Source organism: Rissa tridactyla, chromosome 2 (genome assembly GCF_028500815.1).
Source record: "Rissa tridactyla isolate bRisTri1 chromosome 2, bRisTri1.patW.cur.20221130, whole genome shotgun sequence".
NCBI classification, from domain to species: domain Eukaryota; kingdom Metazoa; phylum Chordata; class Aves; order Charadriiformes; family Laridae; genus Rissa; species Rissa tridactyla.
The window spans coordinates 36,702,870-36,729,702 of record NC_071467.1 but is presented as its reverse complement, the minus strand read 5'-3'; the positions used below and the strand labels follow the sequence as shown (position 1 = coordinate 36,729,702).

Sequence of the window (26,833 nt, the reverse complement as noted above, 5' to 3'; positions counted from 1 at the left end):
AAACAGTTCAGAAGAAGGGGGGGGGGGGAAATCTGCTCAACATCTCTCACTTAGAAAAGTAGCAATTTGGGTTTGAGTACTTATTCAGAGATGTGCTAGAGTGACCCAGAGCTAGAAGAGAAAGCTCAAGTAGCAAAGGCAACAGTATTAAGTTCACAACAGAAGTATGCAGCTGTACAGAGTTCAGTTAACAGCAGCAATATCAACAAATAAGGTTGGGAGGTTTGACCCTGAGTTTTCTCAATACTGCTTTCCCCGCAAGAAGCATCTGTGCTAATGCCAAAAAGGCACTTGTAAGTCTTTATCTGCTTCTGTTCCAAAATACAGACACAAACACATCTAGGTCTGTGTAAATCATCTCAAAAGATGCAGTGGGAAGCTCAGAGAACACACAGTCACAAGCACCAAGCGTTATCAAAAGGCTGAGACCCAGACAGAAAACACACCTGACGGCGCATTTTTGGGAACATTGATACCGTTTGACTGCTGGGAATCTAAGAACTGTATTTTTCCAGCAGTACTTGTTAATATATTTAGAATCAAATTCCATAACACCATCTGAAATTACAAAGCAAACAACTGCTTGAAAACATGCTTTCAGTATAGAAGAACCGTATTTTTGTTTATAGAGAAAAGTATCTGTATATCAATTAATCTCCTGTCATCTGTCCCCTTCTGTTTACTTGGGATTTTTTGGCTGTCATTATCAATAATGCATGCAAAAATTTGCATAGCTCTGCCATAGTGCTGGTTAATTATCCATTTGCTAAAGTTCTTCTGAGCAAAATTATTTTATTTGTCAAACAAAATTATCTTTTTCATAGAGTGTTTTGACAACGGAACAGTAAAATTTTACAACTGAACAGCAAAATTTAAATATTGAAATTACATTACATGATCTCAATATATGACAGTGTTAGCCATTGAAAGAACGGCACTTCTTCCAGTATGCGCATTACCTTTCATGGTTACTGTAATTGCTTACTCCCTCATCTTCTCTTGGCTTTCTAATTTTGTACTTTTATAACATTAGAGGAAACTGATTTTTTGGTTTCAAGAAAAACACACTCACCCCACATCTCAGAGTGGAAAACACAGAGATAACTAAGCCTTCTTTCGAGCAATAACCCCCTAAAAAAACACCAACCCAAACCAACTCTCCCTTTTTCCAAACCCACCAACAGAAGAAAAACACCAGAAAGACCCAACCCCAAGTGATACTAGTTAATACTTACAGGTTTACTCATTTTAATGTTTGGATATTCAGTATGTTTTAATTTACTATGTCTACATCTGGATCTGTGAAACTGCAGAGCTTCCCTTCACATGGCAGAGCACAAAAGATATTCTGCACTATCTGCCCCAGACTGCTTTACTTTTTGCTATGTACACACCATATATTTGAGATGATCTGATAACTCACTTGTGGTTGTGCGCAACTACTGCAGCTAATGAAGTTTTTTGTTGTTTATTAGAGGGGGAAGGAAGAGATACATCGACTGGTAACCAAACTCTGTGATGCTGTATGAATCCTTCCTACAGTGGCCATTCTTAAATGTCCATTTCCGTTCCAAACCGGCAATTTTCCTTTTGAGCTGGTAGGATTTCTCTCAAAGTACACAACTTAAAAAAAAAAAAAAAAAACACCCACAAAAAAATTCGAAAAAGAGCATAAGCATTCACACCACATGTGCCATGTGTGCCTTAATTATCCACAGAAATAGAATGCACCCCTCTATTACATACACTTCTGAGCATCATCAAGTACTGTACTTACTCATATTTGCAATACCCTTACGGGTCCTAGTTGTGTCCCAGAACCCTTGATCTCAGGCAGTGCATTTTGGGTTCCTTCACCCCAAAGAGCTGACAAAAGGTTGAAGGCAATGAACTGAGACTGACAGGGGAATGAAATAAAACATTTAATATTTACAAGTGAAGATTTGGAGTTCCAACCATAAATAAGCTTTCTTTAGAGTTGTTTTATCCCTTGGTATTTATAACCAGTTACCAGATAATAGGTAATTTGGCGTGAGTGCAACTGAGTATCTGCAGGAGACTAAAGCCATTAAAACCATCTGCAGAGAGCAAGTGGAAGTAAGTGATCACAGGGGTACTTCTTGCTGCCATTACCTTTGTATCTTGAAGAGACGCTGCTTCCTTTCCATCCATATAAAAACTTGTAAGTGTTCAAGAGACTTATAAAACCACAAGAGGAAAAAGCATGAATAAACCCTCACAAAATCCCTTAGCACCATCAAAACCAGGTTTCACATGACAATAAGGATTATCCTCATTCACTTTGTTTCCATGTTAATGTATCCAAAAAAAAATCCTCAAACAATTAGAGCACAGGAGTAGAAAATCAAGGTCTTGAGTTAGGATCTAACTTAGTTTGCCTGAGCAAATCAGTCTCTTCACATGGATGAATTCTACCGCATTTAACCACACACGTGCCCTTTTCTAACTGTGCTGCCTTTGGTACTTCACTGCAATATTCACTATATTCAATGCTTCCGTCTTATTTTCACTGCCCATTGCATGACTGCACGCACCATTTATTGCACTATTCAGAACTGTTTGGTGGCAATGATTATTTTCCTGAGAGAACTTCCCATGAAGTTCATGAGTAAACTGACCTGCTTCACTTGCAGCATCATTTGTGTTTAGGATTAGCATTATGCCCACTTCCAGCATGAGCAACAGGCAGTATACAAACGTAGGTGGTTATTATGGAAACTTAGGCCCTTATTTTCCAGAGTACTTAGGAAATACATTTATTTAAATATTCAAAGCACATCATCTCCTGACTCAAAGTACAGCTTCTCCTTGAGAAGACTGAGTGCTCAGCATTTTTGCAAATCATCTCAAAGCCGGGCACATGCAAGCAAGACGCGTATTTAGTGCCGACCTCCTAAAAAGCTGAGTGACATGCGAGCATCACACAGGAAGCGGGTGGCAGAGCCCGGGGCAGCATTCAGTTATTTACTGTATTTACTGCTGCCTTGGTCAGGAGACTATTTTCTGACTGTGGTCCTTGCCCTATCACATTCGAAACATCCATTTTCTCCTACCAGTAAGAAGGCACCCCTGTGAAGAATGGGTCCATCATATGTGCTAAATAAAACAAGGGTCTAGTAGTAAAATTGTATGCAGTGGCAAAGCCAAAACCTGTGGCGTCATGCATACTCAGCCAGGGAACAGAGCTACGCCTTCACAACTAACCTGAATTTTGGCATTTCTAACTTCTGCACCATTGCTTTTGCACCTTTAGGATTCTTTCAAATTTGTATGTCTGGTGTGTCATTTATTGCGTTTTGGAAAAAGCGACAGCAACAATAACAGATCATCACTTGGCATCATGACTGCAAACATGACAAAGATGTGGCAAGCGAACACCTTGCAGTCCCAGAACAGATCTCCAGCTGTTGATCCAGCAGATCCAACAGATCTTGAGCTCACACGGCAAGCAAAAGCTAGACAGCCACCTTCTAATATGAGTTAATTTCACAGATATTACAAAAAGCAGCAAGATGGTAAGTCTCTAATATTTGTTTTCATTCCTCAATAAGACTATTTTCTGAAACTATAAGCCCCCTGCCTCCTCTTCAGCACAGCATGCAGTACCCGTATGGTCTGCTAGGCATGATGCCTCTCCATCTCCTTGACCCAACGTGGTTCTCCCTCCCACCTCAGCCCCAGTCCCAGCCACCAGATTCCTGGCCAAGCACCACGTCCCCATCTGGAATAAGAAATGTAAAGAAAAGAGGGCAGAGCTAGTCCATGCAATAACGCATTTATTTTGCACAAGAATCTGAGCGAAGCTGAAGTATACTTGTTGAGGACAACATCTTCTCATGTTTAATCTACTGATGTCAAAGTGTCTTAAAGCTTACACCCTGGCCAAGTTTGCTTGTTTTTTCATTGGGACAGAAAACAACGCATCACAAAATGGTTGGTTTTTTTCCAAAAAAAAAAAAAAAAAAAAAAAAAAGGAAAAAGCCTTCACTCCAAAGCATACAGTCCACAGAACTGTTAAAAAAGGACACAATACAGATTTATCCAGTCTCATTCACAAAAACAGCTATAAATTTTCCACTGAAAAATACAGAACAAGTATTTATTGATTCAGCTTTAGGTATACACCTACCACGAAAAACTTGGTACAGATGCAAGGAACTGAAAATCAGATTTCATATCCATATTGAGATCTGGCAGCATAAATTGTAGGTAATACACTAACAGTTCGACTTAAAATACTAACTTCTCCAACTCTTTGCCCCTTTTATTTGGGTTGTCAGCTTTACAGGCCACAACTTTTTATGCACAGAGTTTTATTCTTATATGTATATGTTTCTCATGTTTATCTATCTTACATATAAATAGGTTTCTGTGTTTTATATATATATAAAAGACTACAGCAAAAATTTTATTTAAATATTAATAAATCATACATTGGGGAGGCGGGATAGGGAAGACAATGTTTTATAATTTAAGTAAATGAAGTGTGAAAGAATAAAGCATCCATTTCTGAAAAATTTGCATTCTATTAAAAACTTCTCAACTAAATGTGAAATACATTAAAAATATATTGCAAAGGCAACTCTGGTTGTTTGGCATCATATTTGTTGCTGAACCGTTCATTTATGGACTACTAGCACAAGTTTGAATACAAATGTAATGCGTAAATTACACAGCCCCAATTCAAGATGTCTGTGAACTAAAAATAATAAACTAATTCAAGTCTCATATGAAGAGCCAGATGTTTATCATGCCGGGGAACTGGGGATTTTATACGATGACGTTTTCCACCTTCCCTTTTGGGTTCCCTTAGAAGGAGACTCAGGCTATTAGCGTGTGTAGTAAGCAAACACCTGATCACATTACAGAGCACAGATTAGTAAACCAGACCTACTGTGATCCGACAATCTTACTACAAGCAGTAAAACTATATTAATATTTGAATTAATCTTTGAAGGAGTGCTTTTCTTCATAGAAAGACATCTGATCTTGATTAAAAATTGCTGTGAAATCCACTCCCATATATGGCAATGTAATGGTCTGCTGTTGTTACCCTTCCTACAAAAACACGCACCTTTAGTTTTGAATTAAATTTATCTAGCCTTCCTGCCCCTGGATCTGCTTATAGATTTGTTTGCTTAACTTATGGGCCTGCTATCGCAGAACTGTTCCTCGTGTAGGAAAACAGAGGCAGGCGAAGGTCATCTCTTACAACTTTAGCCTTGTCTTTTTGAAGGGAAGCACACCCGGGTTCTCAGCTCTTTCCGCTCTTTTCTGATTCTTTAATCAAAAGATCTGACTTGAAGCAGCTCCAATTTATGAACTCAATTTGTGGGTGCCAGCAAACTACATAATTACGATAGCTTAAAATAGAAATTTTACATCCTGACTACTGCAATACATCTTTCTTCTGCTCTATGCTTTCTGTTTACACAATCTCATTTGTATTAGTCGTCCTTTTCATCTGGATTATTTGGGAATTCCTGGATTCACCGTCACCCTTCCAATAGCCATCTTTGTTATTTTGTTTCTGAATGTAGGACTCCCTATTTGACTGTATTCAAATGCACATTTTGTTAGCTTGACAAGTGACATGTGGCTCTGTAGCACTTGCTTGTTCTCTTCACTGTTCATCATTTAATTCAAACACTTTTCTATCTTTTTTTGCAGACTTTTTTCATATACAAAGTTCTACTTCGTATCACAAATATCAAAGGGCATATGACCAAAAAAGTCACTCTGTTTTCTCCTAAACTAGTTGTTCAATGGTTCCCCATATAGAACATATTAATTAGCCAGTGTTAACATAGCAGGTATGTATCACTTCAAGTTTGCCTTGTTCCAATGTCTTAAAATTCTGTGTAACACCAACTCAAACTGTACGGTGCACAGGGCCATCTAAATATTTATCCAGAATGAACGGCAGTCATGGTTCTAATTATACCTTGAATCCCTGAAGTATCCAAATCCTTGTCATTTGCTGTCTCTGTATATGTATTTTATTGTGCAGAATAACTGGAAGAAACATGGGCAAATGATAAACATGGGCAAATGATAGCAAATGGGGTTTTTTGGGGTTTTGTTTGTTTGTTTGTTTTACTAGAGTTAGGGAGTCCTTTTACAGACAACAAAGTCCCGATTCCAATTCTTTATTCCCAGGTCCGTTTCTGTTCTGTTTTTCAAGGGCGCTGGATTGAAAGAACAAAACAGAAAATATTTTTAAAGAAGGCATAAGGGAACATTGTACCGTCCTTGCAGAGCTACTGCTGGGGAGAGGAAGGAGGTGGACAGCACCCTCCCCACTCAGTCACCTCGAGTTTATCTGAGCTGCTTCTGGAACATCCTGTATCTTAGCATATTACATGAAAACTACTAATTGTTCCTCCAGATAAAAATCAGAGATGATCTTGTCAAATAAACTATACTGGCCAGCATTAATTATATTATTTTAATTCCTGGTTAATCAAGTCCTTGGTCAGCCTTTTCAAGATTGTATCTAAGGTTGGAGTCAGGCTGTTACGTCTAGACTAAGCAGCTCATTCTGCCCAAGACAATATTAAACTTCTTCCAAGCATACCTACATTTTCCACATGTGAGAAGTTTGGGGGGAGGTTGCGTGTGGATGAAATAAAAAAGAAAAATCAACATTATCAGCACAGATAGCTTAGCAGATAATGCCATGAAGTCAGGGATAGAAGTCAGCAGACTAACTCAGTATGCCCAGTATGCTTAATTACTCTGCTGTTCCAGAGCCTGCTGGGCCAGTACAGGAAAGGCAAGTGTTTCACCATCAGGTCACGATACCAAAACATAGTTGGTTGGGGTTTTTTTTAAACAAAGATATAAGAGAAATACATTTTTCATTTTCTGTATTGTTAATTGCTAAGTTACACTTTTCTCCTTGTGTTGCTTTGCTTTTTCTTTTGCTACTTTCTGCAGTCACAAGCTTCTGATTTAGATTAGTCTTCCCTTCCCATAGTCCCCCCCACCTTTGATTTGTTACTGCCTTAATTCTCTTCATAATATTGAAGGTTTCTAAACCATGATTTTTCATCTGTTGTTTTCATGTTTCAAGTGTTGGTTTGTTGTTGTGTTTTTTAAAGCAATTTAAAGCATTCTTTTTCAAACCATGTGGCTTATCATTTATGTATTACACACTTTCTGCAGTGTAAAACACACAAATATATCGAAATTTATGTGCACCTAGCATCAGATATGTGCTTCCCCCCTGCTCCCCAACTGGTTCAGACTTGATCATGCCTTGAAACTTGCAGCACTTTTTGGCTGTGCGTTCAATCTTTCTTTATTTCACACAATGGGATGTAATGCCTTTTTCTTAGAGAAGGGTGCAAAACATCTTCCATAAGGAAATTGCCATCACTATATTTAGAATGCCCAAAGTTATGGTACTACCAGGAGACTGAGTATGTACTCCTCAGCTTGAAACTTCCCATGATATCCTCCTCTCTTCTCCTCTTCCTCATCTCTTGGAGGGTCAACCATTCTCATCTATAGCATGACTCCAGCAGATTTTCCTCCTACAGTCATAAACATTTAAAATTAATTCCCTCAGGGTTGTCTGAAAAATCACAGATAATTAATGACACAATTTCTGACAAAGTCAGATGTCCTCAATAGACTTACGTCTGTTTCAGTTTTCCAATCATAAATCTCCAAGTGAGATGAGGTTTTTTTCGGTGATGGTGGTGTTTTGGGGTTTTTGTTGTTTTGTTTGTTTTCCAAATATTTTCTTATGGAAGCAAATCTTCCTCAGAGTAGATTTTTGGGTCAAACATTATTATATTTTCGCTCACATTTCTCACAAAAATATTCACTGAATTTGCAGTACTGCTTTTCTTCAGCACACTATCCTCCAATTTCCTTACACCAAGAGGTGAACCTTAGAAGTCTACTTTCACCGAGGAACTGAAAAGAAGGAGACAAAATCTCTAATGGTCATGGTTTTTTCTAACTACTGAAGCTTCCTCACCTAAAAGAGTATCAGTCAATAAGCTAAAAAAGAAAAGAAAATAAAAAAAAAAAAAAGGAAAAACCCCAAAACAAATCTCATCAAGTGCTTTTTGATCTTTGGATTTTTTTGTGTTATAGAAATTGTTCACTTTTCTAACACAGGAAAAAACTAATCAGTGTTTGTATACATACTTTTTTTCTTCTTTGCTATATATTTATAACCTGGATCAGATGTCCACTGGCAACAGCACTCTAAGAAGTCCACAATGAATTCCCAAGAGATGCCTTAACTTGATCCTTGGCTCATTTCCATCTAGCTGCCTTTTGGGGGAAGAAAGTTCACTTCCTTCACCACCATCTTCATTTTATTGGAATGGAAAGTGAACCGAATGGAAACAGGAAGATTCCAGCCACAACACAAAGGAAAAAAAAAAAATCTTCTTCAAATGAGAAGCAGAAAGGGAGAAAACTGGAGACTACTTCATATTTTTGTAGCACAAGTTAATCACAGCTGTACTCAAATTAGCACAGCTACAGAACTGCCATCTGCATAGCAGCACGCAGGGCACGAGAACTCCATCACTTCGCTTGAATTAAAGACCAGCATTGTTAAAACCCTCCAAAATAATTTTACTTTTGCTTTGAAGATACATTAAATCCCTAAACTTTGTCAACATTCTCTGTGGAATGTGGTCATAATTCCATAAAAACGAGGCTGGTTTGGTTTGCTGATGGCATCAGTTAGGAACAAAAGTGCTTTGGCTTGGAATGGCTGGCACCCTGCACCTCTGCTCACCAACTCCAGCATATCTTACCCACCCCAGTCTGCTTCCATCATGACTCCTCATGTGCATAAATATCTGCCATGCATAAAAGGGGCATTATTAAATTAGTATCATAACCTGGCTCTGACCCACATAACTTTAAAAAAAAAAAAAAAAACAAAACCAACAAAACCAAAACAAACCACAAACCAAAACCCCAAATTCATTTTCCTTATTAATAAAGTGAGTAAAACAGCAGAAGCAGGACAATGAAATAATCTCAGTCCACAGAGATGTAAACAACAGAAGCCATACTGATCCCTTTCATTAATTAAGCAGAGAGGAGAAATAAGGAAAAATGAAGCTATGCTCTCAAAGTAGAAAAAGACCAATTTTAAAAAAGATGGTTTATTATAGCAGTTCCAAGACATTTTATACATTTTTATTTTTATTAAAATTTCGACAAAATTGTAACTAAAAGCAATAAATCTCAGTTTATCGCTTTTGCAGTTCTGATTGACATAAGAAAAGCTTTAAATTAAAACCTTTCCATGGTAGTGACAATGTTAGAAACAGATATAAGATAGTTCTGAGATTTGCTAAAGAGGCTTTGCCCCATCACACAATAAATGAGTTCTGAATTAACAGAAAAGACAACACATTTGCAGGCAAAGAAAATTCCACTTCTTCCCAATTATCTAAACAAACAGATAACGTTACAAATATGAAGCAGTATTCTTATGGGAAAAAGAAAACAAACTCCTCATTAAAAAATGCCCTTTGCTAAGCACTTCTACATACATTGGAAAAGTGACCAGCCTACTGCTACCATTATGCAACCCTTATGTACATATACATATTGATTTCCATACACAGTGAAGAGTGATAAGATATAATCAATGATCTAATTGGTGATAAGACTCAAAGAAGTTTTATGCATGTTCCCAAATAGAGAAAATCAAGACATCAAGTCACTCTGCAAAAGAACAAGGATATGAAAAATTTATATTAGCCTACCTTCATATTCTATCTCTGACTGTGATGACAGACTGATGCTTCCCAGAAACCTGAAGCATCTTTCCCCTACAATTGCACCTACATATTTTTTCCACTATTATATATAGAAAGAAAACCTCTCTGATCTGACACCTTGGCACAAGTTACTTGCAAAGTCTTGTTCGCAAAAAAAATAAAATCATTTATATGGAGGATTACACTCAAATAAGAGATGTTTCAATCATCCCACAGAATGACTTGTAAAGAGTCTACAAAATAACATTAACAAATAAATGAGTTTGCAAGCCTGTTCTGAATTAATTTTTGTTCTGATTAAACTTTAGTCCATCAACTCAGACTAAGCTTTGGGTTGGCTAATGACAATGTAATGTATCTTGAATGCACCTCTGAAATATAAAGTAAAATTAATTTATCAGTTAATTCAACATGTACACAACGAATTGCTGACTTCCAATAGCCACTTTGTTTAATGCAGATTGCTTAAGGTAAAACTATTTGTAAAGTAATACGTGCTGGCTAAACATAGTCTAAACATAGTCATTCAACAAGCACTGTGACTAACAAAGCTTGCTCCAGGTTTGTGCCATGTGGTTGACTGACTTTGGTCAAATTCCCATGCCTGAGACATTTATGAAATCACCCTCACCTACCCCAGCTCCTTTGGGTCTAATGCCTTTTCTTCCTCAGTTCAGGTACTAATAAAGTCTCTCTCCTTTACTTGACTTTCTGTTGTTATAAACGTCGTTGAGACATTTATTCCTCCTCCCTTTGAGATATTTGCCAGTATTTATTTTAAAGTGGTAATAATTCAAAACTAACAAGTGATGAAACCCTAAGACAGGCAGACAGCCTAATCATCACCATTGTTTTTAACGCAAAACAAGTTTAAACATTGAACTTCCAAGTTTCAAATGGTCATTTATTCCTTTCTAAGAGAACGGTATCTTGGTATATGGAGAAAGCATAGCACCTTTCATCATATTTGCGTTGTACTACCCACAGCTCTCAAAAGCTGATGAGAACAGAGAAACTGCACTGAATCACAGAAAGCCTGAAATTCTGGAAGCACACAGTTAAGGCACCACCTTGCCTGGAAATTAAGAGTGATGTTGGATCTATTACCTGTTTTGACCTAATTAACTCCTTACTAAAACTCTAGCAAAGACAAAGCAATTGTTCTTCAAAAAGTGCTAAACCCTCATAAGTTAATGCTTAAGCTTCCCCCTAGGCTTTACCTCCATTAACTAGAGGTGTTAATTAGATTGAGCTAGGTAAATCAATCAGGATCACACCTTTAAAGCCTGGACTAGACAAGGCCTAACCCTTATATATATTGAGTGGATAGATTTATTAGCATGCTTATTAGCATAACTGCCTAGAAAATATCCCACTAGGCTTGTAAGCATCAATGCCTATAAGGTACAATAATATAAACAGATTAAAGTTTTATTGTAACGAAGAAAAGTGGTGACACTTACGTGGGGCTAAGTGAATACACACCAGTTAAACTCAACATTCACTTTTCCTTTAATTAGATACAGGCTACCATCTTCCAGTGTTACTTAAATGACAAAGGTCTAGTTCTGATATCTCCAGATGAAACCTTCAGCGAGATAATATCTGTAACTGGGTTTGCTTCTGAACTTGTGATGACAGTTCTGTAGTGGATGTGAGGTCCTTGTGGCCAGCACAAACAAAGTTCTGGTGTGTGGTATTACACCCATAGCACCTTGCCTTCATTGTAAAATAGTCTGGCTTTTTACTGAGGGATAATCTACACTGTACAGTTACCACAAAGAATGGCAAAGGGGAATACATAACAGGGTAAGAGCATCCACAGAAAACTGAGGTTTAACTGACAAACAATAACTTGCTCGCACTGCAGCCACACAAGTTCCCTTATTTCAGACTAAGAATTAAAACTAATTCTAACCGAGGAAAAAAAAAAAAAAGGCAGCTTGTTACTCCTTGGCCATTTGAGCAACTTGAGTGAGTAGTTCTGGAGAGGGGCAGGGTAGGTGCCATGCAGGCGTAACCTGTATTTTCTTCTTACTATGGCTTCAGGTGTAAAGATCCCAGAACAGCAGGATGTAAGAGCATCCACAGTGTACAGGCTACTCTGGAGATTATTACAAGAGGGATTTATTCATTTCATATTTCTATTTTTCAAGAAGCTAGATAGAACAATTCCAGATTACTTTCTGCACCAGGAGTTCTCAGGCTTTTTGAAGTTGAGCACTTTTATTTGAGGTTATCACACAACTGGGAAATCTTGCTGGCTGAAACTTTGAGCAGATTAAAATGCTGTGGTTTTTCTAGAGCTATCTTGCTGAAAACAGTCCTTACATTCATCCCCCTCTGAAGATGTTAAGCATGTGCCAAGTCTCCTATTTTAGGCTCATCTTCCATCCACCTCCCTTATAAGGGCAAAGTTTTCCAAGTTTGATTCAATCCAAAGCACTGATTATATATTAAAAATGTCATGCTAAGATCCTAATTAACATTATTGAACAATTATTCAATTATTTCCCCTTAACTTTTGCAAAATCGTGTAGAGGGGAAGGCAAGATCCCAGTTTCAGTCTCTCTCAACCAGCAATACCACCTTTCAGAGTTTGAACCCAGGACTAAATGCAATAACCACACTACACAGAGCTCAACAAACGCATACTTTAATAGTTCTCTAGTTTTCATCCTCATCCAACAGGTACTCCAAATACACTGCAGATTTTATAAAAGGAGACCTTCCAATGGACTACGGTAAAGCTATGTCCTGATAGTTCTAAACTACGTTTCAGAACAATCGGTATATCTAATAATTTTCCTTCAAATTTGCTTTGGCACTGCACACGTTAAACAGAAGACATAGCAGCATTCTAGGAAAAAACAAAACAAAACAAAACAAAACAAAACACCTATTTCTACAGACTGGCCTTCTCTTACATGAGTTAAGGCAAGATACCCATTGTATGCATGTACCTCCTCAAGAATGATGTAACCAACAGCAGAATTCCGGTCTTATCAGAGACTTGAATGCTTTCCTGAAGACAACATACTCAGTTTTTCTTACTACTGAATCTTTCTTGCCTTGGCAAGTCATGAAACTTTGGATCCAACCTCATGAACGTCTAGATTTGATTTGATAATATTTGAAAATAGCCAGATTTTCCAACACTGACTTTAACTTCATGAGTCTTATTCATGAAGCAAAAAATAAAACAACATCAGGAGTAATGTGAAAAAGTAGAAAACAAAACCTTTAAAAGGCACTGTATTCATCACCTTGTCATTTCTTTGCAGATTTAATATCATTCTAGGAAACTTCAGAGATGCTAGATACACATATCTCATTCCATTAGCGGGAGGCACCTATTTATAACTCCAAGTTACAATCTGAAGCCTAGCAGAGTTTTGGGGTTGCGGCAAGGGGATGTTGGTATTTTGATTAGTTTTTGTTTGGGGTTTTTTGTTTGGTTTTTTTTTTTGGTTTGTTTTTTGTTGTTGTTGTTTTTTGGTTTTTGTTTTTGTTTTTAATATATTGGTCTACAAAGTAGAAAACAAACCAATAAAACACCAACAACTCCAAAAACACACTCAGACAAGACCCTAAAACAGTAACCTTTTCCCATTCCTGCCTACAATTGAAACAGCCCACTCTTATATTCCTCTCCTCTTCAACATACAGAAATTGTGGCTGTAGCTAAAAAATGCTTTAGTCAACTGCAAACAAAAGAAGGATTCTGCTGTATTTTTAATTCAGCCATATCTTTACGGCCAAACATTGCTTGCAACCTTTAAAAGTCAACTGTTTAAAACAGATGGGAAACCAACACAGTATTCAATAGAAGGCAAAAAGTTGTTTTTAAGGCAATAAAATGAAGAAAGCATTACTCTACTGAATCACAATTAGGCTAGCAAGCACTTTCTAAAGATCATATCAAAGCTAACTAAAAGACTTAAAACCTGAATAAACAGACAGACTAGAAGGATAGGCATCTTGCCATTTTGCAGAACAATTAGGAATATTAATTTTCCAATCTACTTCCAAAAATCCAACTGTCATATTCTAACTCGCCCACTTTTCCAGTTCTTACCTGTGATGAATTCACCATTTCAACATCTGTAGCCTTCTTGCCAAATAATAAGTCTACTTAACTATTTAATGTCCTGGTTTTATATGCAAAATGTTGTTATATATTTTATAGAAGAAAAAGCTGGAGTTAGGGTACTGGGAGTTTCACTCCCTCCACAGGTGAATGTAACTGGGAAAGCTATAAATCTGAAGATGTTTGCATCATTCTACAGGATCACAGGAGGGAGGTGGGGGATACTAAAGAAATTTCAGATTCCCTCTCGTATTAAAAGTTTATTTGAAAGGTTATTTCAGAACCACTAGATAATTCCTTAAATGTCACTATGGTCTAGTAAACCTGCAGAAAACAATGAAATTTTGCCACGTATCCCAAAAGCAGACAACAAGTACACATTTCTGGTCTGTTTCAGCTCTTTGCAGGAATATTCCCTATTTTCAGGAAGGCCAGAGAGGATAGGCACGCTATAAGGGGATGCCCTTGCTCATCACTACTGCTTAGTACATTCTCTTTATATTTCGTCTTCATGAAAATGAAAATCACAGGCGTTCTCAATAAATGAACGCTGCTGAAACTAGATTACTTTTTCTTGTGAAGAAATGAGGAACGCAGAGGAGGCATACCATGGAATTGACTGTACACACACCATAACAACAACAATCTGTTCAGGCATGCTTGGAAACCTATAGGTTTTGATCTTTCCATTTACATTTTTGCACCAAAGGGCACGGCTTAGAACATGGAAGCACATAACTATTTGAGTCAACATGGGGAGGCAACATCTATCATGCGAATAATTACCGTGTCCTCCATGGGATATTTGTTTCCGCAGAACTGAACTATCCTCATTATCCTCTGTGATCATGGTTGAGGGGACGGTCCTCAATGCAGTTAGATATAACAGGTCAGTAAGTAATAAAGTTTTCAGGGGATGCAATGCTTAGTAGGAAGACCAGATCTTGTGATGGAGACTTAAGTTATGCTCTCAACCCAAGCAGCAGCCCCAAAGAGATACTTCGGCGGGGGTTGTATTTCCACAGACAACTTTTTCCTTTGGACAGATAACAAGTAATCTAGGACCTTCCATAAACATCCAGCATACTGCACAGGTATTTAATTTAGGAAGACATGTCAACATCACCTCAGTAAAGTCATCTTGCTTCTCATCAAACATAAACAAAACAAAATTGCTAAGAAACACGAGGATCCTAATATTTCAGTTAAATGAATCGCAAATCTAGAAATCTTTTCTCTAGTCCCCAATGCCAATTCTGCCCTACCCACACTTCTCTGAAAACTTAGAAATACAGGCCAAACGGGCAAGAAAGTCTCACAGCAAGAACATTTGAGCTTGGCATACATTAACTGCACTTCATGGCAAACATTCTATTATGTAAACATTTATGAATAATTTCTTTGTATTTAAATTAAAAATTAAAATGGAAATGTAAGGCTGCATACCACAAGGGTTGTTTTAATTAGTATAATGAAATTAATTTCTGTTAAGTATCAGTCCACTTAACCAACCAGAACCTGTGTGTCCAATATATTTTGAATAAAAATGCTATCAGACAGTACTGGTGACAGAAGCCAGACGCCCATACCAAACACCCTCAGAAATATGGAGAAGCCTTTTTATAAAAAAGATATTTTATAGTTTTAGAAGTAGTACTTTGGCATGGGCGGAAGTGAAATAGCACTACAGCAAGCGAGTAAATTAATCTGAAAAGCAAAAGCTACAGACATGTATTATTAGCTATGTTACATACCAAGTTGTTCCAGCAAGACCTTGCCATTTAGGACATCGTATTTTCATACTCCAGACACACAGATCCCAAGGCTCAACCCACATTTCCTGATTTCTACAACAAAGAGTGTCATTAGCTACCAGCATCATCAGGAATGCAGCACTACAGTAACCATACTTAAAGGAACCTTTCATCTAGTTTGAGAAAAACAAAAGTATGGTGAGACTGGTATGACAAGTTAATCAACTTTTAAGCTATTAACCATTCGCTTCAAACAAGACAGCTCAACTAGTAAGCACAGAGACTTACACATACAGAACCTGTGCTGAACTCAAGTTAATACAAGTATTAAATGTTCAGTTTAGTCTGCTTATTCTAATTCTCCACTTCCTTTTGTTTTCATTTGATTCATTTATCAAGTAATGCATAATTTTATAAGATTTAGCTGCTAAACCAAAGTCTGAAAGGAGGGCTTCCCTGCTACACAATTCTACCACTGGATTTTTATTAAGAACACGGATTCAAAAATTATTTTATTAATATGCTGCTGCTCAAAAAAAAAAAAATATCTGTGCTATTGAGTTGGGGCTATGACTTTTCTAGGTCTCACCTTTTTCTGCAAGTTGTGTTTAACTGTTGATTTTATTAAAGCTTTAAAATATTCTTCTATACATGGACTTAGTCGAGTCTTATAACATGACTTTTAATTCCTCACATTCCTGTATGTAATTTTGCCATGCCACAGCCAGTCTAGCTGCAATGGGAGCCAAGACCTCTGTATACAGACCCTCTGACTATGCCACTAACTGTTACATCCTTTGCCATGGGCGGTCTGAGAAACAGAAAAGGCCTTGACTCTGTGTTAAGCACTGCTCAGCAATAACTAAAACATCCCTGTGTTATCAACACTGTTTTCAGCACAGATCCAAAATATAGCCCCATTCTAGCTTCTGTGAAGAAAATTAACTCTATGACAACCAAAACCAGCACAGTTTCCTTTTTCATAAGGCATACACCTAGAACATACATCTGCGCACAGATGAGGAAGGAACATACAGATATAAACAAATACAGGCCCTTAAGCTTCTCATGTAAAATACACACAAACTGTACAGTATTTAGAAAAACTCATGTGGAAAAAAAACCAACACACGGCTACTGAAGAGCATCGTTCCTGCTTCACCTGACTGGATGCAGCATAAGCTGGGGGATTCAAGAAACGTCTTCCAGCAATCCCACAGTCAGCTTGCCTGGAACAAACCTCTGCTTCCAGCTCTGCTCAGACAACCAACACTTCTTGTTACGTGCCCGGGCTGGCTGTGGTACTGCCATTGATTTCTTGACAACACATGTGCACTGAGCTTCTAGAGATCACAGGTCAAATATTAGAGATAATCCTGTTGCAGTTATCTGTAATTTGTTCACATAAATGTTGATTATATTGGTCAGGCTGGTGGAATAAAACCACTTGCTATTCTACTGCATGACTGCAGAGCTCTGTGTGCAGAGTTCAGCTAAAAAAAAAAAAAAAAAAAAACAAAAAACAATGAAGGTGGTATTGCTGGCAAAGAACTCCATTTTCTTTACCTGCAATTCCTTCTGTATTTTGTTTACCACTGGCATTGATATGAATGGCTGCATCAAGTAAAAACTGCAGCCTTCAGCAGTATTATTTTCTGAAAAAGCTTTTGTTTAAGTAGTTAAGATTTATTACAAACATTTGTATCTCTGCTTATTTAACTTCACAGAAATATAAAGGAAAAAATTACTGAAGGGTAATTTATCTCAAGTATCATTTTCAGAAATCCTGATTCTTTTTAATTTAATATATTTTTAAATGAAAACTGGAAAGCTCCTCAGTCTTCAGCAGCGCTCTCCTCATCACATTGCTTTTCATTGACTGTTTGATTCTTAGATGTCTGAAGAGCAGCTCCGGAAGTCAAGCTACAATTAGTCACTGAAGGTGCTCGACAGATGAGATTAAAGACAGTTCCAGTCATACCCTGATTAAATCTACATCCGCCAAACAAATTAACTTTCATTACAAAGTTATCAACTGTGTTTGCCTTTTACAATTTCAATAAAATTGTTCGTTTTCAGCATGGACACCCAGGGAAGCAACACATTCAAAATTGCAATATGCCTGCCAGTTGCAAATTTTGACCCAACTGGCCAGCATCCATCAAGGCTGAAAAAGAGAGAACACCACCTCAGATACCTGAGAAGTTTAATGAAAATGAGGAGCAGGTAACTCAGACCTCATCAAACTCCTTTTTTTTTTTTCTAAGCAAGTATTTCAGTTGTTCTCAAAGACCCTATTTAGAATTAAAGCCTTGCTGTTCTGCAAGCTGCACAAATATAAGCTGACAGCCTCCATCTTGCAAGGTTTACCAGGAAAGTTAATGGCACCCTGCAGGAGTTTCCTATTATTCTCAAGACTACAGTTTGCAGGGTAGCAAGAATCTGGTTAGAATTTCTGTAGATTTATAAAATACTATAATCTTCTAGTATACATAATAATAATTAGTTCCTTGTCCAACAGTTAAGTATGTAATGCACACACACTAGAATGAAGACATCTAACTCCTAACAAATGCATTATGCCTAAAAACTTCAGAAACTGTGGATACGCAAACTCCTGTAATTTCAAGATGTGCTTTTGAAAGAATGAAGTTTCTAGTAATTTCAGGACATTTGTTCGCCAAAGTTGAATTTGGCCCCGTGTGAGCCAAGCCACTGAGATGAAAATGCCAGGCATACCCAAAAACATCAAATCGCAGTATCTTTTCAACACAGTCTCAATGTCAAACAGCAACAATGAAAAAAAGAAATAAAACAAAGACCTATTGAGGTCAATGGAACATTTCAAATAACACTGCTATGTACTTTCTAATGAGACTTGTTAGTAACCCTTATACTTCAACTGCCTAACTCCTTTCATCATAAAGGATCTTGAAACCTTTTCAAGCAGAAGTGCCTACACCTCAATGGTTTACAGTATATCTTTGATACTCAGCAGAGGAAATCCCCATGGGCTATATAACTGTTTTCATTTTGTCCCATGAAATTCCATTCACTTTTGGATGATGTATAAGCTGTTAAAGTACAAATTTTTCTCCTCTCTTGCATTCCTGCAAAATTTTTGGCAGCATACCATAGTCATAACCAGAGGTTATAAAGCTGGGCTCATTTCACCACCAAAGCAGCAATGGAACTGCCAGAATCACTTTAACTGGTCAGCAGAAAGCTCTTTCCTCCCACATCCTCTCAATTTACCTTCCAAAAGTCACCATGTAGGTCAGAAGATCCCTTACCTCCAACCATGACACAGTGATCCTAAAAAAACAGATTCAGCACGCAGCTACAGCAGCCGGTATTCCACAAGGGGGTAACAACGAGACTAATTTTCTTAAATCTTGGACAAGGGAAAAGGCTGCATGACCAGTCATGACCAGAATTTTTCTTGCCCATCCAAACAACTTAAAACCTAAAACAAACAATCCATCCTACCAAAGCCTGATGGCTGACAATTTTGTAGTTCGGTCAAATGCTCTTAAGACATCAGTGCTGCAGTTCAAAATTACAACCTTATTGTGTCCCATTAACTAGACCCAGGAATGTTCCTGCACTAATTATTAGAGAATGTAATTTAGGTTACACACTCAAGATTTTGAAACATGGGAAGTGGTAGCTTGACAGTGATCGGTGCTGCTTTGGATATTCTACAGTGTCATGCAAATGCATTATGATTGAGTTTTTTACTTATGTAATACCATTCTTTAATTAACTTTATCTTCTTCACTGTGAAGAAAACCAATATACAAATGTCTGAAAAAGGCAAATGAGTACAGCAACCAAACACAAGCAGACCAGGACCCTCCCATTGTAGCAACTTCCAGATGAAGAATGTACTCTCATTCACTCTCAATTCATTGCCACAGGAAGATTTCTTCTGGTAATACGTTATCCTTCCTTAAGATGCCAAATACTTTTTTGGTATTAATGAGAAAAAGCAGTTTTGGTCTAGGCAACCTTGAACTCCGAATTCCCTTTTGCTTTAGTTTTTTCCCTCCTGCTTCAGAATAGAGAAGCGCAGACCAAGGATTTCACAAATGACGGTCGCACCAGAGCAGAATGCAAATTACATCCCTCCGCCTCAAAAGGAAGGACTTACATAGCTTCACCACGCTTTAAATTAAGAACCATTGCTAATTTTTTTTAGTGCCCCTAGTTCCTAGACTGGCAGGAAAAAAAGAAAAAAAACCAACAACAAACCAATGGACAACTGTCCCCGTTTTAATCTCTCCATGTTATTCATAATCTTATCAATCTCTATCCTGTCCTTTCTGGCCACAGGACAGATGACTGTTTCTTCTCCAGGCAGAAGATTCAGACCCAAAAGAACAGCTGATGACAGACACCAAGTGAAATAAGAGGGATATATGGTGGGACATAGTCACAGCCCTCATCCACAGCTGCAGGTTTCAAATGATCCTACCCCAGGAAGGATCAGAGATGCAGATGTTACCCAACCAAAAAGATAATCTTAGAGAGATACTGCCTGAAATTTTCTTCTTGGTGCTTCAAATTGCATGGAGTTACCCCTGTCATGCTACCCTCATCCCTAAACTGGGTAAATTTACACTGGAGTCCCTATGACACAATCACAGGAAGGCGGACGTTGGAAGGCACCTCTGGAGATCATCTAGTCAAGCCCCCTGCCCAAAGCAGGGTCAGGTACAGCGGGCTACACAGGACCATGTCCAAATGGGTCATGAATATCTCCAAGGATGGAGGCTCCACAACCTCTCTGGGCAACCTCTCAAGGCAACACTCAAAGTCTGTGTAGTTTTTCATTCATGAGGAGCCCACCCAAACGCTATATTTGTGCATTCCTGCCCTGCTGCACTTCGGAACACGAAAGATTCATCTAACTTTGGGATTATACATGCCTCAAAGCCACTTGAAAGAAACAGACTTTCCTAAACACAGTCACAAGACTCTCCAAGTAAAACTTCTTCCCAACTCTATTTATATTCACATTATCTATCTACAGGCTAGAGCTCAGTGGCTCTGTATGGTTTGATTAAAATGCTCAAAGAAGTGTTTACACCTTTTAAGAGAAAAACTAATAACTGCTACCTGCTCTTCTGTGCAATTCTAGAAGGGAGACAGACCTGCTACAGTTCATAGTTTGCACATTAATGAGAATAGCTGAACAAGACTTGAGTAGCTGGGTAGCTCACTTGTGGAATATCAAAGAAAATTGAGATCTTCCCATATGATATCCATGATATCTCAACAAGAACTTCCAGAAAGCTTGAGGAAGTCCTGGCTACAGCGATCAGAGACATAGCCTCAGCAAACAAGATCTTGGAATCTTCCTAGACCTTTCAAAGATGACTGATTTTGCTTTGGATGGAATTGACCAAGAAGCCAAGGAGAAAGGCTGATCATTTTGCAAGGCAAACAAATTCAGTCCTGTGTTCCATCAGCACTTCTTACGCAATAAAAGTATAAGAAAGTGAGAAGACTTCTCAAAGTAAATAATCTTTAACAAGATTTCTTCAGGGGATGCCTAAGTGAAGGAGGAAATCCACTAAGAGAAAAAAGCAGTGGTTTTTTTTATTATTACAGATACTTGAGATACATGGAGAATAAAACTACCTTGGTAGAAGATTTCAGACCTGCACTGGACACCAAGCAGTCTCAGTAGAAGAAAATATCATCTTTACCAAGAAGTACCAGTATGTCAACATTACCTTCGCAGAAACAGCCACACTTTGACTCACTCAGAGATGAAGGATGCAAAGTACTGACTCCAAGGTATGCAATCCTCCAGCCTTAATAACCTCACAGAACTGACATAAATTTTGACACGACAGGTGTGCCTGCTTAAAGAAACCCTCATGAAATCTCTTATCGCCCTGTTTAGCCAGCTCTGTGAAAGCAAATAATGCTGGGCCACACCTGGGAATCTTTGATCTCTCCTGCTTCAGGGAGAAGGAGTAACCACCAGCCCAGCCAGATAGATGAAGTGGGTCAGAGCATTTCTTCATGACACACCGTTTCTTTCAATCAACAGATCTCCTGTCTCCTGGAGCTGGCTCTTGCAGCTAGAACACGTGACAGAGACAACTTCAAAGCAGGAGTCTGCTACTAAGACAGAATCTCAGAGTCACACCAGCTTTTCATGACCTTTTCTATTAAGAATCATTTTAGATGTGCACCATAGACTTCTCAAAAAGCCTCACAGACTTCCCACAAAGTCTCCATTGAGAATTTAGAAAAGAGGAGGGGTGGAATGCTAGAAAACAGGCCCTCCGAAGGACTATCATACAGCAAGAGGCGTTTCAAAGACCAAATAGTTTGGTTTTAACTACCCTGCTTCTTTAGGGCTGCCCCAAGGCCACCAACAAGACTGGACCTGCTCGCTCTGCTGATAACGAGATACAAAAATCAAGTGCAGTCAGAGAGCACCCTCCAGCACACACACACAACCTCAAGCACCTCGGCAGCTGGCGCCTGCTCAGCACAGCAAGATATATGTCCTGGGCACCTCACCAGACAGCGATGTGTTAGGAAAGGGGAGTCTGCAGGGCAAATTGTACATATGGACATTCTCAGCCTAAGCACCTCTGATTGCCATCAAACACTGACCTTGGCACCAAGAAACAAAAATAAAACCCAATGATTGCCTTACATGATGGTGAAAACCAAAGAGCTTAACTAGAACTTCACTAGCAAAACTAACACCTAATTGCCTTCAGGTGAAGAAGCCAGCACAGCTATCTGTGACAGAGACAGCTGACGCTGCTTCATCTGCTCTGTCTTTGTCGGAAGGCAAAGCACACACAGCAGCCCTGGGCAGTGGCGCACATCTGGTACTGTGGACACACAGCTACCATGGACAATCTGGGCACACACACCTGGTGTGCCAGGTTTCAACTCAACGCAAACACAGTGAAATAATTATGTATCAAGAAATGGACTTCAAAAATTGAGGCCAAAACCCACCAGATTGAAGAGGTCTGCTAATGTCACAGAAACAGCACTACAGTTAGACTGAAAAAACCCTACTTAATTCACTGCTGCTATTGTCAAGTATTTATGGTCTTCTCGATGAAATACACATAAGAAACCATCAACCAAAACCTGAAAGCTTTCAGCATAAAAGCAACTCAGATTTGATTCAACCCCTTTTTAGCCTGAACATTAGAATAAATTTAACTATACTGACTTTTTTCCACTACTGTTTGCAATTCTGCAATTGTACTTTGATAATATCCAAGTTGATATGTCCGTAATAATCACTAACAAAAGCCAGGCTTGCTCACATTTCATAAAGACCAAATCAAAGAAAAAGTTAAGCAAGTTTTATTTCCAGCTCAGGAGATACCTCTACTTAACAAAGCGTACATTAGTCTGTTAAATGTTATGTAAATGTTTTCTTTAAAAAAGAGCATGCATTTAATCGCTGTTCTGAAAATCAAGACCCATGAAAAGTCCATATGTGGAAATGTATTTATTGTTATTTTTAAATGATTCCACATGTACAGTTACTCAAGTGTAAAAACTTACATTTTCCAATACAGCAGATCAAATATGAAAAAGCTGGAAAAACGCAGTAATAGTGGAAGATTTATCTAAGAAGAAAATCATGACAGTCAGTGTTATGATTTTTACAGTACTAACACTATTAAAACACATGTTCATACTGTGGCCAAAAGAGTTATACTGTAGGCTTACAAATAAATATTAAAAAGCAGCAGTTTCCAAATGGTGGTCCAAAAAGGCCATGGTTGGCACACGGTCCTATTTACAGTATTCTCTCTGTAAGTCTCTATTAGTAGTGCATGGTGGTCTTGAATATATTGAAGGAGGCGAGCTGTTCCATTGCTAAAAAAATTATGGAAAACCCTGTCCCAGTTTAAGTTTAAAAAAAAAAAAAAGAAACAAGTATGTTTAAGAAGTCAAGCAGTTAACCTTTCCTTTCATACTTATTCAATACCGACTACAGGTTTTATAGAAACAGTACCTAAGTTGAAACTAGTAATTATTTCATAGTGTTTTCAAACATATCCAAGCTATTTTGGCAAATTGGTGTCTTTGGAGCTATGTTCCTTATTTATAGTCTGAAAGACAGAGGCTGCTAGTACTAATCAATTATATAACCCTTTTTCACATCTGAAAAGCAAATATAAACTCTCAGGGTTTTTCAAGACCTGAAGGCCCTCTTCTTAATTAGCTTTCTAAGCCAATTAAAAGATGTTTTTTTGAACACTGCTCAGACAAGCTTTTGTTTAAATAACTGCTTAGGAAACACCATTCTATTCAATATTCGAATTCATAGTTTCAACGACTAACTGGAATTCCATAGCAGAATTTACTATCCTTGGCAAACAAATCAGAAGCATCATTTAATTCCTTAAGTAACCTTTAAACTCTACACCGAAGTTAGAATGTAAAGTAAGAGATTTGTCAGAAATGGACTGTCTTTCATTTACCTAAAGTCAACCATGACACACAAGCACAGGAATCAAGCAGGAAGTTACCCCTTAGCTTCAGCCAAGCCGGAGCACAGGGGCCGTTTCTGGCCACTGCAGAAACTAAAGAAACACCTAAATCTGTATTGTAACATGTATTTTTGCGCTAAGCTGGCACACCAGCCTTTCAGGTAGACATCTAAACGTGGCATGAAGCTATATGTAGTCTATAGTGTGTAGTGGACCACAATTTTGTGCATGGCTGACAAATAAACCCATGTTAGAGGGTCCACCTTCAGAAACAGTAAAACAAAAATACCCAAAATACAACATGCTCCACTAGTATTTCACATTCAAAACCTACCCATGGCTAAAGCCAACTCAGTCACACAAAAGGCAAGCTTGTTGCAAAGATACTCACAGACCTATAAGGAGAGAGAATGATGCTCTTTGTATAGTCTCGCCCACCTCCAGATGGGTTTCAGGGATTTCAAATTGCTAACAATATCACTATTATTATTGTTATTGAACTTACTACGGCCTCATAACGACTACATCCTGGTGATAATATATTGCTCCAGAACTGAGCTTCTCATCTTCCTGATACCTACTAAGTTTACTTTTTACTTCGTCCACCTGATAAAAAGCCAATGCACTTTGCCAAGACACACACACGTTAAGACTGGCAATAAGTAGGTATGTACATTCCAGACTGTATTTTGTACAGAATAGTCAGATTTACACTGTACTGTCAAAATCTGATTTTTCTTCCTAACTCAGCTGTATTTTAGGCTAACTTTTTGCCATTTGTAACTTGATTGGCACTTACATAGTTGTACTATATATAAAATGCTGCTGCTACCAACCACCCTCTACGGCCAACATGATGAACTATTATGCTACAGAGGGGGCAAAACCTTTGCATATGCGTATAGTCTACCCAGAAACAAAACTGCAAAATAAGAATAAAACGGTATTTTTTTTTTCTAACAAGTTTCAGAAGGTGTTTATTTAAGGTTAAATTGTTATTTTCTTCCTGTAATGGCAACTTTTTCAAAGTTGGTTAAAATGTTTGCTGTTATAATCTCTGCAGGTTGCTAAACACTTTCAGGGTACAAAGTCACAAACTGTGTGGAATGCTGCTCTGTGTACTCTGCCACCACCAGCACAACTTCCCTAGGTAACACATGCACCGTACAAACACCAGCTATAACCAGCTATAACTGCAGGGTTAGACATCTGTGCTTTTAAGTTTTGTTAACAACAGAACACACAGCAGGTTCCACTTTACCATGCAAAGCATTTTCTTCTGGGTTTCCTACGACCACAGCAAGTGCCAAGTTGGTGTGTCCTTTCCGTGCAGCCAAAAAGGTTTAAAAGATAATCTGGGAAGTCAAGAAATCACAGGATTTGCGGAGAATGTAAAAAACAGAACAGGGTTTCCCTACTCTGTGATACGGTGAAAAGGTATGTCAGTAATCCCTCAGTTTTAGTATTTGTAATTTTTTTGTGAAAAATTGTAAAGAAGATTTTGTTTCCCTCAATGTTCTTTGAAGTAGTATTGTTCTACATAAAATTGTACTTCAATTTATGCTATTAGTAAGCAATTATAATGGTAGGAAATTTATTTCTATTCCTTGTCACACAAATGCAATAAATTTCAGTTCTTGAAACAAGTGTTTTTGTGAACTAGGATTTCAAGTAACAGCTGGAAACATTCAGGTTTGTCTTATGTGTTAAAAAGCTAAGACAACATATGTTAAAACTTAGACAACTGAGATTACCGGCTGAGCATTCCTGCAAAACTTCGATTGTGCTTCGTAACGTTTGGAAAAGGCCCAAATTGGAGAACAATGAGCCTCCTGACAAATTAGCCCTCTTCCAGGGCAACATATCCCACGTCTGACAAATTCTGCAACGTACTGAGGGGCGACTCACAAAGATTGCTAAACACCCTAAAGATCAATACCTTTGCACAAGCAGCATGACCTAGGGAACTGAGCATGGAAGTGGTATCCAGCAACTCTTCAGTTTAATCCTGGTGCAGAAACAAACATGGAACTTCCTGATTCCTTAAATGAAAAACTGATGGTACTTAGTGATGCACAGTTATAGTTACAGAAGTGTTGTAAAGTTCTCTGAAGAGATACATACATCCCAGTGGAACACAGAAGTTTCTCAAGTAACAAACTATTACTGCCTCCATTTTTAGGAACTTTGGCAGTAAAGAAATAAAATAAAAAATTAAAATCTGTTTAAAAAAAAAAAAGGCATTTCTCTAGTGTTTCTGTTAGGTCAGCAAAGAGAACACATCTCCAAAGGGAAAAGCTTCAAAGAAAAAAAATATGCATATATGAGTAAGCCAAAAATAAATAAAAAGCTCACACAAAACCAGATATCATGATAGGGGCATTAGAAACCCGGACAATTGGAGCAACCGCTCCAACTGTCAAACTTACAATTCTTATTAAAAAGATGGCATAAGTTTGTTTTGCTTCTGTGAAACAACAATATAAAACATATACTTGAGTCTTCTAGACACCTAACTCCACAAAGCAAAATTTAAGTAGCTACAGATTATTATCAGAATTTTTTCTTCTGGCTTATTTTGAAACAGCTAATGAGAGGTTTTAGGAAATACCATGTACAAACATCATGAGAGACAAACTATACAAGTGAATTTTAAGAACATTTCTCCTTTCAGTCATTCAGAACACAAAAACCACAGATTACTTT

General features: G+C 37.9%; 1 protein-coding gene across 5 annotated transcripts in view; it reads right to left on the bottom strand.

Annotated features, from left to right (window-relative positions):
• Window positions 1-26,833, bottom strand: part of NCOA2 (nuclear receptor coactivator 2) — a 196,357-nt gene that overhangs the window by 137,729 nt on the left and 31,795 nt on the right. For 2 of the 5 annotated variants that reach the window (XM_054193663.1, XM_054193664.1), the window contains exon 3: window positions 15,633-15,725. The exons of the other annotated variants lie outside the window; for them this stretch is intronic. The gene's annotated coding sequence lies outside the window, so the exon portion shown is untranslated. The remainder of the gene's footprint in view (window positions 1-15,632; window positions 15,726-26,833) is intronic. 5 annotated transcript variants of the gene reach the window in all.